Source organism: Halyomorpha halys, unplaced genomic scaffold, assembly GCF_000696795.3.
Source record: "Halyomorpha halys isolate HHAL.00 unplaced genomic scaffold, Hhal_1.1 Scaffold147.1, whole genome shotgun sequence".
In the NCBI taxonomy this organism is placed as follows: Eukaryota; Metazoa; Arthropoda; class Insecta; order Hemiptera; family Pentatomidae; genus Halyomorpha; species Halyomorpha halys.
This window is the reverse complement of record NW_027116131.1, coordinates 177,543-193,851: the sequence shown is the minus strand read 5'-3', so window position 1 is coordinate 193,851 and position 16,309 is coordinate 177,543. Positions and strand designations below refer to the sequence as shown.

At 31.9% G+C, this 16,309-nt stretch overlaps 1 non-coding gene across 1 annotated transcript in view; it reads left to right on the top strand.

Moving 5' to 3' along the window:
• Positions 1 to 16,309, top strand: part of LOC106678570 (uncharacterized) — a 294,508-nt gene that overhangs the window by 124,378 nt on the left and 153,821 nt on the right. The window contains exon 2 of the transcript XR_010845013.1: positions 2,794 to 2,984. This is a non-coding gene — a transcript (uncharacterized protein). The remainder of the gene's footprint in view (positions 1 to 2,793; positions 2,985 to 16,309) is intronic.

Sequence of the window (16,309 nt, the reverse complement as noted above, 5' to 3'; positions counted from 1 at the left end):
ATATGGAATTGAGCTCTGGGGCTTCACCAAACCATCAAATTCTTCCCGCATCCAATCCCGTAAAATACTTGATGCTCCTTATTACGTTACAAATAAACTCATTCACAAAGACCTTAACATCCCATTCGTTGCAGAATTGGCCCAAAACAGATTAGCATCTTTTCATTCCAAACTCCTTAACCATCCTAACCCATTAATTCTTAATTTTTCATCCTTTACAATCCCTGATAATCCTCAGAGGCGTCTGAAAAGAAAATGGCCATGGGACCTTGGGTGGTTCCTTCCCAAAATTTTCAAGTGTAAATGAAACATTGACAGAAATTTCCCATGTGAGCAATATTTAAAACAATATTTATCAAATTAGTTTTAACATTTATACAAAATTGATATCTACTTACAAAAATATATGGTTGAACCTCTTTGGATGTTTTACAAGCTTTATAATTATTTTAAACAGATATGGTTCTTCTATTGAAAATCTTCTTGTTCGTAGCAGATTAAACGAACGCTAGACAGAGAACAAAATTTCGACCACTTCCTTACATATTCTCTTTACCGACCTCCTTAGAAATATCCCTATTTTAAAAATATCAAATTTCGGTACAAAAGATGAGTGACCATTAAACTACTCAAGAATGAAAAGTAACATTATATTTTTAAATTTGTGTAATGAAGACATATTTTTTGAAGGACTCGCGAACGATCGATGCTTCTCCGCTGACAGCTATAACTCCGGGGCAATTTTATCATGTTTATTGCTCTTGAATATTTATAGCAGGAAATGAAGTAGGATAGCGATATTTCTGAATAGGATTCGTCGCATGTAAGTTATCAACTAACTTTTTCCAATACAGGATAACAAAATAAAACATAGGTAAGAAGTATGGATGTGGGCGATTACACTAGGCGTAGAAGAAGGTTATTTAAATAAGCGAATAAGTCTGCATTTGTAACTACCGTTAGTGCAGATGTAACCCTACCTTATTACACTGCCCTCATTATCATAAGTGGAGGAAGCTGTTAATAAAGGATGCAAATGACAGGAGGGGGAGGGATATTTTAATTTATGAGAATCCTTCTCTCGTGATCATTAAGGATTTTGGAGGTCTTCGTAAAGTCATCAAGCTTCGAAGGAAATCCTGCGATTACAAGCAATGACAAATTTATGCTTTAATTATCCAACTCGTAAGAGATAATGCTGTATAACAAACCACTTAATTTTTTTTAAGGATAATTTTTATCCAAATATGGAAACATTGTGTACATTATTTTCTTTTATTTATAGTTTTGAAATAATTGAGCACTTTATTTATTGATAAATACTACAATCTGCCACAAAAATGGACAATGTTTAATGAAAACATTTATACCAAAAATATAAATTAATAAATAAACATAAAAATAAATAAAATGAACATAATCAAACTAAGTAAAATAAATTCTATACAATCTCGACCTGAGGATCCCCGAGCTCACTCAATTTCCCATGCCTGGGGGTAGAGCAGGACCCTTCGAGATCCCAGTTAAGCCCTCTCTCTGGCTTTTCATTTTCCAATGTTTTGATGTATTCCCTATTTTATAAGATACTTCGATGTTTTTTTGATGACTAGTCTATTAGTGATTAGATCAATTTCGTGAGATGAGTTGTATAACACTGTTATATTGACAAAGAGGGCAATAAAAACATTATTGAGTTTTGGATAGTTATTCATGAATGATTAGGTCATCGCTATCAAAAGCATTCTGAAAGCTATGTGGAGTAAATTAGTGTAACAATAATAATATACAACTTTTTTTAAAAAAAATTATTTTAGTTGTTTGAATCCGAGGGCAAAAAGCTACTGATGGTTATTATCACACTTATTAATTATGAATTATTCAACTAGATAGTAATGAGTGTCTTTCAACTGAACATTTGATATCAATTTTGATAATTAATTTACGATAGTGATGCAGAAAATAACAATTAATAATAAATATAGATATATAAATAATAAATAATAATATTATGTTTTATAATATATAAATCATATTTCTTTCCGAGAAATCAATCCGATAGATTTAATGGTGTTGCTAATGTACTCCTCACTGTCACACAAGTCCCAAAAGAGTTGTCGAGGAACTTCGCAATTTTCCATAATCCCTCTGTACCGAGGACAATCCTCAAAAATGTGGCACACAGACATTAAAGAGTTTACTCTGAGCTGGATCTTTTCTTCTAATGAGAGGTTCATGGGCCAACCTGCAGTGGCCAATTCTGAGAGGCATTACCACCACCTCCTCTCTTTAACATGATCTAGAGGATGACGCCCTGTTTTAGTTCTCATTTTAGACAATTTGCGGCTTTAGCGAACTTGCTCAGCCTCCACTGGTTCACTACCATGATCACTACCCACTGCGCTGGGATCTTTTGAGCTCTGCTCTATCCCTCACACGTGGGGGATAGAGTGGGCTCAGGGATCCTCAGGTCGATTGTGTAAATATTGTATATTAGAGTGTAAATGTGACTATAGATTATATCATTTTATCATTACGTTTTTGTTTTTGTTTTTTTATACACATAGTTTGATTACGTTCATTTTGTTAATTCTTCTGTATGTATATATTTTAAGAGTTTTTTTTATTTTAGAATGTATTAGATCATTCATCACTATTACGGATGGCAGATTGTAATATCTATCAATAAATAAAAAGTATTTTAAATAAAAAACATTTTTTTTAGACATTGCCACAAGTTATTTTGACTGGAACCCTGACCATCTTTTTCATAATATGATATTTTGTTATTTACAGCTTGAAGCCTCCACCGAAGGACGGGGTGACGAAGAGCAACCCCAGCAAGAGGCATAGGGAGAGGCTCAACGCGGAGTTGGACACACTGGCCAACCTCCTCCCCTTCGAGCAGAACATCCTCAGCAAGCTGGACCGCCTCTCCATCCTCAGGCTGTCGGTCAGCTACCTCAGGACCAAGAGCTACTTCCAAGGTCAGTGAAACAGTATCAAGTTCCTTTAAAGGATACAAATCCTTCCAGGGTCAGAGAGAAAAGCTTTATTGACAGAAAGCAATTCTGCCCAAAACAGTGGGTTACGATAACATACAGCATACTAATCAATTCTAAAAGAAAGCATAAACGAACACATTGGAACAATATTTTTTAATAGCTAAATTTGAATTTGTTTCCCCCCATTATGTTTTGTTTTATCTTCTCACTACACCCCGTATTCCTCTTTTCTGGTAATCAGTCACAAATATTGATTCTAAACAAGTTTCATTTCAAATTTATGACTCCTTCGAAGATAATCCTTTCAAAAAGCGCACATGAAGAAGATAAGAAAACGTTATAAATAATTGAAAATGTAGAAACAAATTAAAAATCTTAGCATACAAAAGAAAATATAACTAATTAAAAAAACAATGTAAGCTCCAAATGTTTAAAAAATAATGCAATTGTGTTAAAAAAAAAAAAATGTATGGTATTTCAAAATATGTATAAAAAAAATAATTAATTTCTAAACGTGACATTGGTCCCCACTTTCACTATTATTTCTTTCTTAAACCAGGCCAGAAAGGGAAAATATAAGGTGAGTACATTTTGAATTATCGTTCTCGTGGCTTCATGTAGCTAATACCCTTTATTTTATTATTAATAATAGTCGTTGTTCTTATGAAATGAGATTATAAAATTAATAATATTAGGGGAATAATTCAGTATTAAATTACTTTTTAAAGTTCATTTTAGGATTAGCGTGACTGTTGCCACGAATGGGTTTAAAAATTTCAAATTAATAGATTTTAGATAAGACCTAACCTAAGAAGATTCATAATTCATTTTATTTTTATTTTTGGAGATGAGGTCTTTGCTGAAAATTGAAACCTTAAAGTTGTCCGTTATTTGAGCATCAGCTTTAAATCTAATTTCTAATTCGAATATATAAATAATTGACAGTATAATTTCAAATCAGGAAGCAGATGACCAGGGTCAAAAGAGAAAAAACAGTTAACAACTATTTATTTTCCGACGTTTCGCCCCAGTTTTTCACCCCATTTCTTTTATTGTATTAAATTTTGTTTTCTTATATCTACTTTTTGACTTTTTCATTTCAAACATTATAATTTACGCATTTTTTTATATTCTTATAATTGTTTATATTAATACTATTTTATTTCTTCTTTCCTTTGATTTGTATATAATTTTCTTTTGACTTATTTTAACCCTACCTTAATTTCCCTTTTTGTATCTTATTATCTTACTACATCAAAATATTTTTAGTTGCTTTTGTATCTTTTTAGCCCTGATGAAGCTCTACAAAGCGGGTTCTAAACGTCGGAAAATATATAGTTGTTGACTATTTTTGTTCTCTTTTGACCGCAACCCTGACCATCTTCTTTATAATTTTTAATTTTTTTTTCCGGGTATAAACCTCCTTATGGATGTTAATTATTCGATATGTTCCATAGCCAACAGTAATTAAGAGCATATAGTGCAAGAGCCTAAGAGGAGAAAAAAGGCAGTTATCTCACCCAAATTTTTGATTACTTTAATGAAAACTATGTATAATTAATAGTCAAAATTGATGATGGAACAACACAAGACAAGAAAACCTAAGAGGACGTCATTTAAAGAAGAGTAAATTTGCTAAAATATGAGCTCTAATAGAGTTATTTACGTTAAATAGTTTTCGAGATATAGCTTTTTAAAAAGCAACATTTCATAAAAATGTTGTATGTGACATACTTAAGATCAGTAGTTAGTGAATTTATTTTGAAAAATTCATATCTAAAAAACCATTTGACGTACAGATGTCTATTAGCACTCAAATTAAAGCTAGTTTAATGAGCTATAAAGTAGTTTATGATGTTTATCTTCGTAAGAGTAATAGTTTACATGACATTTGCTAAAATAAATTGATTTATAATTGTTCGGACAAATTTTTATTTGCCAAATTTATATTCATATGTGAATATCATAAAAACTACTATCCCTACAAAGATAAGTGTCCTAAACTACTTTATAGTAAGTTAAATTTCCTTTATTTTGAGTGTTGGTAGACATATGTGCATCATATGGATCTAGAGATATATTTTTTCAAAAATCCAACATTTTATACGAACAACCAGAAATTAACATTTCGTGAGAATATTTTGTCAAATATCATACAAAAACTACTACTCCTACAAAGATAAACATTAACTATTTTGTAGTAAATTTAACTAGCTTTAATTTGAGCGCTGGGAGACATCAGTACGTCCAATGGTTTCTGAAATAAAGGTTTTCAAATTTATTGTTCGAAAAACTTCAAATCAATTCATTTGATTCAACTACAATTCCTACAAAGGTAAAGGTCATAAACTACGTTATAGCCCGTTAAACTAGCTTTAATTTGAGTGCTAATAGACATATGTACGTCACATAGTTCCTGAGATATAGATTTCTCAAAATAAATTAACTAACTACTAATCAGTAGATTTTTAAGACATTTTGCTTTTTAAAAAGCTATATCTCGAGAACTATGGACGTAAATAGCTCTTTTAGGGCTAATATTTCAGCAAATTTACTCTTCTTTGAGTAATGTTCTCTTAGATTTTCTAGTGTTGTTGGTAGTTTTTAAGATATAGAGTTGCGAATGAAAAATCAATGTTTTTTTAGGTTTTGAAACAGCCGCCATTTTTTAATCCCCCTACCTATACTTGGCAGACTCATCAATCAAGAATAGTAATTATACATAGTTTTTATTGAAGTAATCAACAATTGGGGTGAGATAACTGCCTTTTTTTCTTCCCGGCTCTTGTACTAACACCACGGCATCGAAAATAGGTAGCAAAATCGATACAGAATACCTAATTATTTCGTGGTGTCAGTTGAGGAGACTTAGCGAGGAGAATTATTGATGCAAGGAAGCCCCAGGGACTATATGTGGTGCCCTTATCAACTATTGACTGGCATAATGACGCCATGATTGTGGAGATAATATATCATTAGTGGGGAAGGAAGGGTCGTATCGATTCGGCAAATTGCCAGGTGGGGAAGTTAATAGCAAGAGCACTATTGCCACTGGGAGTATCCCACCTCAATGGTCGGATTTGCAGGCTATATTTACATAGTCAAGGGGATTTGTGGTCACATAAAAAAATAAATAAAATATATAGGATTAGTATTATTTAATATATATCGGCAATCCTTCCCATATATAATATCTTGTTAGGATTAAAAAAATCAAGGCTATAACAAATGTAAAAACTACACATAAAGAAATTAAAATTAACCTCTCATGCATTACCTACTTAATTATGTGTTTAATAAGCTAAACTGGGAAGGAAATGGAACTATTATATATGGATATAAATTATGGAATTCAAGGTTTGCCAACGCCAGTGAAACAGTAGGATACCTGGGAATTCACCTAGATCGCCGCCTAACCTGGAATCACCATATCAACATCGAACTAACTAAAACTTATGCAAGGTTAGCATCCTAAACAGAAATTCCAAACTAAAACCAGAAACAACTGTTCTTATATTTAAAACAATCCTAAGGCCACTGCTGATGTACGGCTGTCTGGGGAGCGGCATCCTTCACGAAAAGGAAAAAGCTACAATCTTTTCAAAATAAAGTCCTAAGAATGCTAACAAAAGCGCAGTTAATGCTCCTTGGTTCATAAGAAATAGCCAATTGCATCGCGAATTACATATGGAGTCAATAGAGGATCACATAAAAAAACGGTTCATGAAGTTCCACTCCCAGTTGCCGACAGTTAAAGGAGCAGTGACCTACAACCTGGGAAACCCAACCTCAACTCGAAGACTGAAGCCCAAACTGCTGCAGGACACTCTTTTATAAATTTTTAATAAATATAAAATTAATTCATAGTCATACTATCTTTATTTTACTTTTTATTATTCGTATTATTATTTTTATTTTTCTATTTTCTTCTCTCGTCCCTTTTTCAAATTAACTAGTTTCTTTTTACTATTAGAGGTTTCTTTTTGGATAAATCGTTTGTTTTATTTAAGTTATTACCAATATCATTATTTTTTGTTATTAACTTTACTTTCCTCCTTTATTAAGAAGCATTATTCTTATCTATTTTTTTTTTGTCTTCTTTTAATAACATTGTTTAAAGTTAGGGGTGTATTTTGTACGAGGTTATACCCCCAAATAATCAACTGTTAAAATATATATATAATATAACGGTTATATCAACTATGTAAGGCCCACCAGGCCGATCTGGTATGAAATAAAATAAATATGAAGGTTTGCCAACGATATTCCTATTTTCAAAAATTCATTAACTGAGAAAAATCAAAAAGTAAACTCCTTGATCAGTATGAATCCGTGAGATTGAACATTAATATCGATGAAACAAAGATGATGACAGACTCACTGAAAGGAGAAGTAAAAGTTAATTACCGAGAATTCACTTTTATCCAACAATATATTTTTTTAGGACAAACTATCTCATTTTAAGATAGAAAATATTAAATAAATAATAACATTAATATGGGATGGAAAAAATACTGGTGTATAAAATACAATTTCAACAGGCTAATTAACATATTAACAGCGCTGGTAGTTAAATAACATGATTTAAAAATAATAATGTTTATATTTCAGTGTAATAGTGTTGAATATAAGTTAATTTTAACTGCATTATATCGAACCCGTATTATATTTCACATATTAGCCTGCAAATTTTAATAATTGACTTTAGGCTGATGAACTAAAATTGTCCTTGATGATATCAAAATTGGCCGAAACGTAGGTCATTTATTAGTACTAACAGCCCGGCAATGCTTCCCTATATTTGAGGATGTATTAATTTAACATCAATTTTAATTTAATTTTACATCAATTAGTATATTAAATTTAAATCTGTACTGCTACAACCCATGATGGGACAGGGGTTCAGTACTTTATTAAGGAGTACTGTAACTAGACTAACGGTTGTGCAAGGAGCTGATTTGTCAGCTCACGCTCACGGTCATAATCACGCTCGACCGCCAGATACCAATTAGTATACAGATGAAATAATAAAACGGTAACTATAGTAACATAAATGGGAACATCTAATTTCGCTGTATAGTCGTCAGTACTGGCGTGATTTAGTTCATTTGTTCTTATTCTTTTAGACAATTCGAATATCAATAATATTGTAATATATATATATACTACATATAATATGGATAGTTTTTATATAATATCCCTCACTGTGCTTCAATATTACTAACTTTTCAAGGTTTTAGACGACGCTAAAAAGGAATAAAAACATTTTGTTGACCTACTTTAATAAAATCCTCATTATGTTTTAAAATTTTTGCCATGAAAAAATGTGTAGTTTTTGAAAAAATGCTAAATTTTGTCAGTAATTTTTTTTATAAAAAAAAAAATTCTCTAAGCTTCGCAGGAAAATCCAGAACATTTAGCAAAAAGCTCAATCAGAGTCATATGAACGGTACGGCAGTATATAAAGTACCAACAAACAAATATCCATTTTTATAAACTATATTAGTTGTTAATAAAGAGTTGTTGAGACAATATGGATATATTTTGGTATAACATAATGAAAATCTAGCTAGACGTTTTTATTGTATATTTTGAGGTGATTAAACGCAAAAAAAAAAATCCGATTTTGGTTCTCAAATACTTACGACTGTTAAAAAGTGCCTACATTTAAATTCCCCATAATTTGTAGGTACTTCTAAGTCTGCGGTAATGAATAAGTTTATAGTCACCATATGCGCATTTATATTTATATATTTATAGTTATATACATGTAAAATTATATTCCATAAAAGGCGCCGACACTACAAATGAGCTGTAGAACCATTGCCACCGTACATCCTGAACATACACGAAAGCAATCTAGAGGCGGCTACTAGCAGCACCTCACCAGGGCCTCCTAAAAGGAAAAAACTATTTTCTATGAAAAAAGAAGATGTTCCAACAAGGTGTAAGGGAGCGAGGCAAAGTTTGTATTCAAGACTTCCTGGGGTAGGCCGAGGCAGGAAAAAAAATAAGACAAGGGTTGAATTATAATCCCAGACCGTGAGGATTTAGAGGAGTCCACGACTTGAGGAAAAGAAAAAGAACTGGAAACTTTCGGGAAGAGATAGGACGTACACAGGCATTTTTATATAAATACTTTAAGATTTAAGTGAATAGGTGGCGCCACTGTATATAGTAGAAGATATGATAGTTAATGTGTTAGTGATATAGCGAGTTATATTTGGAAGGAGTATTGGGTGAGCGCGTAACTCAGCGAGGAGTCCTAGGATTTATGGCCAAGCTGAGGCACTAATTTTACCCTCAGTCCACTAACTCACAACTCAGCAGTTAGCTTTGATATACTCAGCCAGTCCATTATAATATATCACATTAATTATTTCATGCAAATTGAAACTGTATAGGCAGGTCTTTGTTAATGAATCTAGGCAGGTCTTTGTTAATTATTTACTCATGGTGATTAACTCATTTATCAAAACTTTTTTTTATAATTTACTTATAGTTATTTACAACTGTATAAAAATGTGTACAACAAGTAAATTTGTTGTAGGTGATATAAAGACATGAAACAAAAATGTTGAGAATCCATTCATTGATAAAGTTCCAATAACATTTCTAGAGGAGAAGATCTCGAGGCCATCTTCTTTTCGCATGCCTAGGAGGATTATTAGGCAACGAGTGAGAGGCCAGGTTAGACACTTGTTTCTAGGTTTGATTGATTGAGAAGTTTATCAAATCGGCTACATAAAGAACATCGATAGATGACTTGATTTGTGACAAAGTAAGGAGCATTAAGGATTTTACGAAGGATATTGGTACGAGAGGAATTCGAAGGATTAGTGGAGCATCGCAAAGCTCAACTGGACATACCAGACAGGCATTATAATTGTTATGTAGATCAGTCTTTAGTAATGGATTGGAAGTTTGGACCGTTTGTTTAGTAAATGTTGTAATAGTCGGAATCGACGAGCAGTTTCCTGCCTTTTCAGTCTTGTGTGAGGATTCCATGTCAGTCGTTTGTCCAGATGTAGTCCTAAGTAACGGATCTGTTCGACAGGGATAAGTGGGGTGTTATTAAAGGATACAGTGGGGCAGGAGGTCATGGGTTTATGACGAAGGGTAAATGTGATTTGGTGGGATTTATTGGAATTAATTTTAATCCTCAAGTTTTGGCACCATTCTTCCAGGGTGGTGATGTGGGATTAGAGGGTTTGGGATATAATGTAAGGATCATTGTTCACTAGCATCATTGCCAATAGGCATGTGTTTCTCAAAACTAAAGTCGAAACCTATAGTATATTACACATCAAATTAATATTGTGTAGTGTAAGCTAAAACGTTTTTTTGAATTGTATTATATTATTATTATTAGTACAATTGGCCTTAAATGGTTAATGTAACAGTGAGGTTTTTTTTTGTTAACTAATTGATTATGGGGAGGTCATAGTCTCGTGTAAAAGACACCTCTAACTATATACAACGTTATAATTTAAAAATAAATTTAGATAAAAATAATAATTCTTAATAATAGAGAAAAGTTGATAACAAAAATAACGACATTTGTAAACCTAACAAAACAAACAATTGCCCTCTATGGGTAAAAAATAAAAAAGTCACAAGCAAAACCATTTAAAAGTATTTGAGGATACTAAAAAAATAAAATAAAACTCTATACCACTACAACTCTTGAACAATGGTTGAACAAGGAAGTGATTAGTTCATGGTAACGCTCAACTGCCTGATTTTTCCCAATTAAGGTTACCCACTGTATGGGGCTGAGAGAACCCATTGTATAAATTTATACTTATACAACCCTATAAACAATGAAAATTGCGAATATGAACGATGAATTATAAAAATATGTATATATATATATGAATAAAATAAATTGATAAAAATAATAATTAAGCTAAAACCTTAAAGGTTGAATCAATCTTATAATATATTTTTTTAATTACCTCATTACCTGTTTCACGGTTGGACATATGGTAATTTTAACAGTTGATAATAGGGGGAGGGGATACAGTCTCGGACTAAAAACACCGCTGACAATGCTATAACCATAAACTATTATAATTATAAATAATAAAGATTAATAATAACAAAAATAAATGTTACTTATAGAATTTATAAAATTGAATTAAATCTGTACCGCTACAACCCATGAAGGGTCAGGGGTACAATACTTTGTAAAGGGTTACTAGACCAACGGTTGTTCAAGGAGGTGATTTGGCCTGAATTACGTTTGATTTTTACCCAATTTAAGAGGCGGGGTAGACCCAGGAGAGCTCCAGAACCCGCAGGAGTTGACTCACGGCTACAGTGTAACAAAATAATTTTCTGCCCAACTGGATTCGAACTCGGGTCCTTGGAGTTAGTAGCCACGGGCCTTACCTCGGGGCTTCCCGCGCTCCTTAGAATTGATAATAACAAAAAAAAATTATTTGCACTAAAAAATTATAACAAAAAAGTAAAGTAAAACCTAAAGATAATAATAAAATAAACAAAGAGTTTACAACAGGATGTTTTGGAATCGTTCGTCATACCGTTGTGAGCAGGCCAGAGCAAAACTGAATTGAGTGTAGGTGGGGAGGTAATATCAACATCAAATAATTAACGGAAGATAGACAAAAGTATAAACAAAGCAAATGAAATACTAGGAAAATATTTAGGTTTATTTTCCAATGTGAGCAAAATGCCCAAAGAACCAACTCTTCGGGGTTGGTGAATCGAGTGGAATTATATATATCGTTTTCTGATAAAAACATTTATAAATTCCACTGTAATTAGGGTGAAATGGGCTATTTTGTACAAACCAGGAGGAATTTTCGAATGCCTTCAATTTCTTTTCTTTTCCTACAGGATGCTGCTCCTCTCACTTCACAACCGTATATTAGTTATATGGCCTTGGTAGAGTTTTATAAATGGGAATAAGGATATATCGTTTTTTTTTGTTGTTTTTTTTAAACAAAACTATTGCACATTCAATATAAAGCTTATAGTTTTTCTGCCATATCAAACAGCTTCAGTATAAAATAATACAGTTCTCGTTGGGTAATTTTAAATTGAAACTGGTAAAATTGGTATTTAAGCTTTGCTATTTCATTAATAATATTGTTAAAAATCTGTGTACAATAAAAGCTGTATTGTATAATAGATTGTCGTTGAGGATAGCCGAATTGGCCGAAAATAAACTTTTGAGGAAATAAAGAATGTTTGTTTGTTTTTGTTTAGTAGCACTAAACTTCATTGGTTATCTACGCCATTTATATTTTATTTAATTTTGCTTAAATTCGTTTAATTTTATTTATTTTTGGATTTGCTTATTTATTATTTTTTTATTCTTATTATTTTTTCCTTCCGTTCAATGTTATATTTTTGTCAGTAAATGTTGTGATTTTAGAAACTGAAACACTAATTCTATTGCTTTATCATCGTCTCTGAGTGTTTTTGAAATATCTGAGTAAGTCCTAAGCTATTGAGGTGTGGTGTGAAATATGGGCATTGTTGGGACATATGGCTTATTGTCTGATTATTGTTACTATACTGGCAGTTCGGAGGATAAAGAACATAAAGAATTTTTTCAGACTTTAATTTGGATATAATTGATTTTATTTAAACCATAACATGACTTTTTTTTAAGTTTTGTAAATTATATACTTTTTTATGAAGTATATACTCTTTTAGGAAAAGAGAACGTCCCGACGATATGGAGGAGGATTTGAAGCTCTTGAAGGTTGGCAGATGTAAGGAGAAAGTAAATAATAAAATGTGCTAATAGCATTATTATAGTATTAATGTTTTATTGATTGAACACTAAATGCCTGCCCGATTATAGTCGTCCACGAAGCATGCTCCAGGGGCTCAGACATTAATTTTTTTGCATACCCGCGGTAGCGACGGATTAGGTTTCGGCCTGCAGATTTTTTTGTTTTAGGAAACTTCTTGTTCTTTTTCGGCTATTTTATACTCCAAGAGGTAGGACGCGGTTTTCTGATTCTTAACTGGGGAGTCATATGTAAAACGAATTCAGTTTCATGCTGTAAGGTACATTAACAAAAGTTGTGTAAGTCAAACCGGGAATTCTACGCAAGTAAAACTAAGTGTTTTTTTATAAAGTTTTTTGTATGGGAGTGTTAACACAATTTTTTTATTTTTAATACCAGATCGGTCTGGTACAAAAGACACCTCTGACTATATACAACGTTATAATTTATAAAAATTAAATAAATAAAAATAATAAATAATAATAAAATAATATATATTGTATAATAAAAGCTATATTGTGAAAGATCCTTGAGTATAGCCGATCGGCCGAAACGTTGGACTTTTGAGAAAATAAAGAATGTATTGAGACTTTAGTTTGGATTCAATTGATTTTATTTAAACAATAATAACCAGTCGCAACAAAGTGAAAAGAGTATATATAAAATCATCTTATTTTTTAAATAATCACATATATAAAAAAATATTAATCTACATCAATAAAGTTATAAAAATAAATAATTAAAAATAATCACTTATATTTAAAAATATATTGTTTTCTTCCTTTTTTTTAAAGATAAAAATGTTTTATCTGATATGAAAATAAAAAATAATAAAATTACTATGTATGTTCTATACAATACATCGGTCTATACAACTTGAATATGTGTTCAGGGCGTTATGAATGCTTTTATGCGAAGGAATCAAATTTAAATAAAAATATTGTGTGATGCAATTTCACTTACCACCAGAGATGAGCAAAAATTGGATACAGTCGAAACCATCAACTGGCCATTTTAGTATTTTTACGAAGATGGGGGGGAGGTTAATCTAAAGACCTAGGAAGATGAAAATCGTGAAGAAATTTTTTTTATTTTTTGCTTTGATTAGCTTTGGGGCTCAACTAAACCCTTGAATTCCTCTCGTATCCAATCCTTACTGTCCAAAATCATTAATACTTTGTCACAAATAAAATAATGCATAAAGACCTTAATGTTCCATTTTTAACCGATCTAACCCGAGCCAGATATCAATCCTTCCATTATAAACTCCCTAACCATCAAAACCCTATAGTTTCTAACGTTGCTTCTTCTTGTATTTCTGACAATCCTCCGAGGCGCCTGAAAACAAGATGGCCTCAAGACCTTCTCGAGTAAAAAATTATTAGTTTTAGTTTCTCTAAATGCCTGTATCACTCCATTATAAACTACAATCAAAATTACTGGATGTATGTATATAAATATACAGTTGTAAAGTTCAATAAAAATATTTAAAAAAAAGATTTAAGGGGCAAAAAGTAATTTGAAAACTCACTAAAAAAACTATGTTTTTGGTTCTTAAAACTACTAATACTACAGAAAATATAAGAGAGAGGTTATCAACAAAAAAATTCAGACATACAAACTTAAAATTTGCATTAGTCTAATTTATAGCCAGTTAAGAAACCAATCAAAAATACTAAAAATTTATTATAGTGTTTTAGTATTTTTAGTATACCTGTATCACCCCATTTGTATATTACATCAAATTTACTGAGTGTGTTTTGATGTAAATACAGTTGTAAATTCCAATAAACAAATTGAAAAGAAAGCAAATAAAATTTTTATAATAATCATCAAAGGCCAAACACGCCGGTCTGTAAATAAATAAAAATGAAAAAGAAATGTAAGTAAAATTTAAAAATAAAGATATGTGATAAATAATAAATAAATAAATAAGCAACGATATATGAAGAGAAGATAGTGGTACCTCGGTCTTGCAATATAATATGTAAAAGGAAAAAACTCTTTGGATAGAAATGAACCATTTGCAGACACCTTGTGGAGCAGTTTATAGGCCGATGGTCCCCCTAGGACCTGCTATGAGAATAATATATAATATATATAATACCGGAGGGATAAGTATTACGGTAGAAGATAATAAATATTTTAAAGTTATAATCTGGGAAGAGTGGCGCGAGTGCCATTAAGTAGATAGGAGGGACGGTACGAGAAGGCAGTAGCTGATATCATCTTCACATCTATCCTCAGCGCCCCTTCCTCAGGAGCGGAAGGACTTCTTGTCATTCACGCCGTGCCCTTGGATCGGTGACTTCAACGCCTATATAAGAGAAACGCGAGTAATCAAATCTAAATTTCAATTACGAAAACATGACAATTTTAATTTATATTTTACGTTTCAAAATACGTAGAATCTAAGAATCAATTAAAAAAAAAACTGACTCTTTCTATCATCGTTCTAGATAATTATATTGCCCCCAAAGATATTAGTTAGACCAAAATTTATGTGGAAACAACAAACAATTTCAGTCTTTGCACCCAAACCAGTTAGAAAAGTTCACTGAGTAGGTATCTATTATTTTAATTATTTGTCATTTACTAATATAATAAATAATTTTTATTAACTTCGCCACCAGTTACGTCTACAACAAGACAAATTTGTCCTCCAATGCAAAAATAACACACTATAATACAGTAATAAGGCCAGTGGATACTGTATAGTATAGTACCAGTCAACCTTCCGAGTCTGAAGAAGGTCCTGAAGATTGAAGGAAAATTCTAAGGTGGATTCACTGACCCAAAATAACGCCAGAGGGGTACAGGAGAAAATCCAATGAGGAAATATATAGGAGACCTGGAAACAGTCATTAGGACCAGGAGACAAATATTTTATGGGCACATGGTATAATCACATTTCTACACTTTTACTATTATATGCACATTGTAGGTAACGAGCTCGCGGACAAAGCTGCCAGAGAGGCACTCACGCTCCCGAGGCACCGTCGTTCTTACCCCTTCAGAACTCAGTGCACCTCTTAAATTACAAATATTAGAAAAATGGCATGCCAAGTGGGATGAAAGCTCTCCTAGTAAATTAAAAGAAATAAAACGATCAGTAAAACCATGGTCAACATCCTACCGCAACAGCCATAGGGAGGAAGTTTCTCTAACCCGCTTGAGAATAGGTCATAATCTCCTCACGCACTCTCACCTCATCAGAAAGCTTCCACCTCCAACGTGCAAATATTGTCAGTCCATTCTTACGATTAGACATATTTTTGAAGAATGTACTCACTATTTTCCAATAATAAACAGAATAGGGCTGACCTCAAATTTATCAGAAGCTCTCACAGATGAGGAAGCTAAAATTACATTAGTATTTGAATTTTTAAAAGCACATCGCCTTCTTTGTATGTTCTAACTCCTCTTTGATTTTTTATTGATTTTTTTTTTTATTATTTTTTTAAATTTATTTTATTTTTTTACTTTTATCATCCCATAGGCGTTGATGACCAGAGGGTTTTACGTCTTTAAGCAACAATC